Genomic DNA, 5,580 nt, shown 5'->3' with positions numbered 1-5,580 from the left:
GCTGAACTGGTTCGGTGGTAATTTGCCGCAAGTATGGTAGGCGGCCGTGCGCGCTCGGTAATAATTTTCGGAGTCGCTTCGACACCACTGCGGCGGAAGGATGCGCTCACGGCCGCTGAATTAGGTTTAAACGGCCGCTTAAAAAGTAAGTACATATATGTATATAGACATAAAGATTTACAGTGAATGGATATTTTTAAATTTACAAAGTTGCCAGTAAGCCCCAAAACTTTTTAATGCAGTAAATAATTACTCGTAGCTTCAACTATGTCAGAACCTTTTATCAATGTTATGTTCGGACGGCATTGTCCACTAGAACTAAGATAAGCGCTGGTTCTTATTAAAGAAGCATTTGATTTTACTTGAAGTCTATTTCAACATTTTGTGTTTATTAATTTTTGTATAGAGAAGATTCTTTCAACATTGGCTGAAGAATGTGCAATGGACAACAATCCCTGGGCGATGTTGTATGTGTTTGAAAACAGCTGCTCATTTAAACATTTTTGGCGATTATTATTTTTTAAATCAAGGTGTTCAGCCCTTAGTTCTGTTTTGCTGTCTTCTATTCTAGCAATTTCACACTTCTGAAACAATAAGTGTATTAGTGGAACAATGATTTGCATATTGGTTGATAATACAGAAGAAGGGTTCAGTTTTGAAGCCCAAATTAGAACTTCGTCATTAAATTTATTTTTTTGTCATAGTACGATAAACGTTTACACAAAATTGATTTACGTTTTTCTAAAATTTAGAATTCATATCTCCCTATTTTAGATTTTCTTTGTTTTGGCAAATGAAAAATTCTGCTTCCTCTCCACAATACATGTCTCGTATATCCATTTTATGCAATTCTAAATCTATCACACCAGAAATGTCGATGTCGATGTTTTTCACTTTTCTAGTCGATGTATCGTCCAGCAAACAATCGATGTTAACATTGATGTATACGGACGAAACATTGATGTTTCTCTAGACCTACCACGTTATTTCAATGATAAATATTATTTCTTTTTTTGAGTTGAGTATATTTTATTTTTGCAGAAGTTATACAATATCCAACATATTAGATGTTTGCAGTTTTTAAAAATTTGCAAAAAGTATATGTGTAAAAGTACAGATATCATAGAGTTAACAGACACATTTGAAAAATGTGTATCGCTTTAGGGCCAGAGATATCAATTGTTTCGTGAAGCAGTAACTAAAAACATTCAAACATTCCTTAAAGTACAATTTAAACATACATACTTAAGCTCGCTATACACTTCAACTTGAGCGTGAACGTGAATCTTTTATTTTGACTAATAACTTCGCCGAGCTGGACCCGAATCTTGTGAACGAGTGACCGTTCGAATAAAGGTAAATTTCGATTCGAATCGAATAGGCAAATCATGACACTCGATTCGAAAGCTAGTGAAATTTTTTCGATTATTAATCGGTCTCCAATCAGTAAATATATCGTCTTTATCCATTTCTCAAACGTAAACAAGAAGTAAAATATTCATCATCAGTTAAGATAACCAATTATACCATGAATATATCATTATTTCTTTATTCGAGCTCTTCCGATTCTGAGAATGAAGTCAGTCAGGTGCAGATACGGCCTAATAATCAGAAACAACTGTAATAAGACGACAATAAATTTGTTGTGGCGCAGTCGAACGCTTATCGAATATTGTTTTTTATTTATTAATTCTTTCCTAATTTATACAAATTTAAACTTATTTAATTCTATGTTTTCTGATTTACTATAATACATATTTATTATACTTCTTACATACTAGTCTTACAAACACATGTATGTGCAGCCAGACACTTATGCACATACAAAAGCACATTGGCTTAGCTTAGCAAAATATGCTTATGGGAGAATGCAGTGTAAGCAGAAATCAAGCATTCCATAATATTTCGTGTGAACCACAATTTGTTTGCATTACCGACAAAATAAGTTTAATGGACTTTTGCGCGTGTGGAACTTTGTTATGTAGATATGCATTTCTGATACACTACACCTCCTCTCTTTAAAAGAATGCTTATACATTTGTGAGGTCAATGTATGAGCATTCTATTTCAATTAAAATTTATGACATAACTACAAATTCTTGAGTTTCTTTTATTTATTGTGTGTGTCTTTTTTTCATTTATTTGTTTATTTATTCATGCGGTATATTTTTATGTCATAATTAAATGTAAAATCGGTTAAGATTTTTATTTTGGTATGAATGTACATTCTTGTTGAAGCTAATTATTTATTCGCGCAGTATATTTTTGTGAAGTGATTAAATGGAAAATCAATTCTAAGTTTTGTGTTTACGCTAACAAACTGAAATGTTCTTATTCTAACAATTTAAGCCTATTTTTATGTATTATGATTTTCTTATTTTTATTACTTAAAGTATAATTGTTTTTCTATCTATTTTTCTACTCTATAGGGCCCTTTGTATCTACTATCTAATTTATGACCTGTTTCGTCTTTAACTAGTACTAAATCTCCTATATTTATTTCCTTACTTAGAGTACTTCTATCATAATTAATTTTTTGTCTTTGCTTAGCTTCTTACACTAATCTTTTAGCTCTTTGCTGGGCTATTTGTAACCTATATTTTATTTCTTTGTCGTAGGCCTCATAATTGTATACTGGGCTAACTATGTTTTCTTGTAAGAATTCGTAAGTCAGAGGTGTTTTTCCAAAAACTAGTTCGAAAGGACAGTAACTATGGACTTAGGAAGGTGTTGTATTGTAACAATACGAAAAGTATCTAAGGTATTCATCCCAATCTTCCTTGTTAATGGATATGTAGGAACGCACATAGGTATTCATTGAATGTTCCATGACTGCGTTCAACCGTGCCTAAAGTTTGATGATGGTAAGGTGTTGAGGTTTTATGCTCAATTTTTAAAAGTTTACATAATTCTTGAAATAAATTATTTTTGTATTCGGTTCCCATATCTGTTATGATTGTTTCATACATCCATATATTAGAATGAAGTTTTCGAATATTGCTTTAGCAACTGTTTTTGCGTGTTTGCTTTTTATTGGGATTGCAATTATATATTTAGTCAGATCACATACAATGGTGACTGCATATTCGTTTCCGTTTAAAGATTTTGGAAATGGTCCAACAGTATCGATCTGTACTGTATCACAAGCTTCTGGAGGTGTCTCTGTTATTATCATTGGTTATTTCAGGTGTGTATTGATTTTATTTTTCTTACAGTTAATGCATTTCTTAGCATATTTTTTAATATCATTTTTCATATTTTTCCAGTAATATTTTTGTTCTATTTTATTGGTCGTACGATTGATTCCTGGGTGGCCACCATTAACAGGATCATCGTGATATTTGTGAAGAATCTTTTTAATTTTTTCAATATTTGTCACATGCATAACCTCCGGAGTTAATGCAATAGTTAAGTTTTTGAGAACTTTGGTACCTATTTTTATAAATTTATCTACTCGAGTATAATTAAACAATTTGTCTCCTAAGGACAACTGTATTTTTACAAGTCCTAAATTGCCGGCTTCTTTCATAACCCTGGTAAAGAATTGTCCTAAGTAAATTTTCACCTCAACAATTAGGTTGCTTGTATCTATTTCGCTACAAATTTTCTTTCCGTTTTTGAAATATAATTTCGGAGGATCAAAAACGAGCTCGACATGTCTTTTAACTTCATATTTATTAAGCGCTTCATATATTACAGGGTTCTCATTGTGACTTTTCTTTTCTTCTTTGTTAATGTTACTACTGGTTGTTTGCTTAGTTTCCGATCTTGTCGTAACTTTCATTATTTTGCATGCTTCTACTGACATTTCCTTAAGGTTTTTGATATCTATTCGCGATAGTGCGTCTGCTATATAATTTTCTTTTCCAGCTATATACTCCACCTCAAAGTCATATTCTTCCAAATCTAATCTAACTCTGGTTAATTTGGAGGAAGGGTTTTTCATTGAAAAAAGGTATGTTAAAGGTCGATGATCAGTTTTAATTAAAAACTTTCTGCCATAGACGTATGGTCTAAAATAAGTAATGGCCCAGTGAATTGCTGCCAATTCTTTTTCAATTGTTGCTTTATTAATTTCACCTTTTGTGAATGATCTTGACGCGTGGGCAATTGGTAATTGCTTGCCTTCATATTCTTGACTAAGTACTGCGCCGTAGGCATAGCCGCTGGCGTCTGTTGTGATACAAAATTCTTTAGAAAAGTCCGGATATTGTAGGATATTTGGGCTAATCAATGCTTTTTTCAAATAAATAAAAACTCTTTGACATTCTTCTGTCCAATTGAAGCAAACATTCTTTTTACAAAGTCTTGTTAAAATTCTAGAGTGTTCTGCGAAATTTGGTACAAATCTTCGGTAATAGTTACAGAATGCAACAAATCGTTTGACTTCGTCAGCAGTTTTGGGAGTTGGGTAGTTTTGAATAATTTCGAATTTATTTGGATCTGGTAAAATTCCTTTGCTAGTGCATTTATGTCCAAGATAAGTAACTTCTTGACTAAAAAATAAACATTTATCAGGATGTAACTTCAAATTATATTTTCTGCTATACTACATAATACTACCAAATCATCCATCCAAACATGAGAAATATTTTGCTCTTCCTAATTGATCTAGGATATCATCAATTCTTGGAAGTGGGAATTTATCTGCAGTTAATTGTTTATTTACTGCTCTGTAATCAATTACTAATCTCCATCTTTTATCTTTGTTACCTGGTAGTGATTTTTTAGGTACTAATAGGATGGGGCTATTGTATTCTGACATAGATGGTTCTATTATGTCATCTTGAATTAGTTTATTTACTTGTTTATTTATTTCATCCTTATGAGCCTGTGGTAATCTGTAATTTTTTACATAAACTGGTTTTTCATCTTTCATATGTAGTTTTTGTTTATAAAAATTGTTGGCAGTAATAGGTTCTGTTTCTAATGCAAATATGTCTATATATTCTGCGCACAATGAATTTAATTGTTGGCTAGCAAATTGTGGAAAGTGCTTATTTAGTCTCTCTAATTTTTCTTTACTATTATTTTTATTTTCTGAAGCGTTTTTAATTAGTATGTAGTCATTTAAATTTTCTGCTTTTACATTGTAATTTTGAATAACTGCGTTTTTGTCTGTGGTGTTTATGATTCTAACAAACGTTTGATATTTATTTGCTAAGGTGTTAGCAATAAAAATGCCTTCTGTTAATTTTTGATGGGGAATAAAATGTTCAGAATTGTCAGTTTTTATGTTATTTTGACGAATTACTTCTGATCTAGCTGGTATTGTGATTGTATTGATAGTTGGTCTATTTGCCATTTGAATTATTATATTTTCTGGGAAGTCGTAAGGTCTCAATATTAATCGTTCTTCATCTTTTCGATAGTCTAAAATGCAATTATATTTCTTTATAAAGTCTAACTCAAGGAATTCCATCGCATGGAATTGGAAAATTGTCCTCTACTATGTGAAATTTGTGTCTAATTAAGATATCATCTCCTTTTAAATCTGCTTTGACTGTACCTAGAGTGCTTGTTATTCCTTGACCAATGCCCTTCAAATCTGTTATTTGTGAATTATTAATTGTAATATTA

The sequence above is a fragment of the Rhagoletis zephyria genome, unplaced genomic scaffold (genome assembly GCF_001687245.7).
Source record: "Rhagoletis zephyria isolate East Lansing unplaced genomic scaffold, Rhagoletis_zephyria_1.1 Rzeph_scaffold_04163, whole genome shotgun sequence".
NCBI classification, from domain to species: Eukaryota; Metazoa; Arthropoda; class Insecta; order Diptera; family Tephritidae; genus Rhagoletis; species Rhagoletis zephyria.
This window is presented reverse-complemented; position numbering follows the sequence as displayed.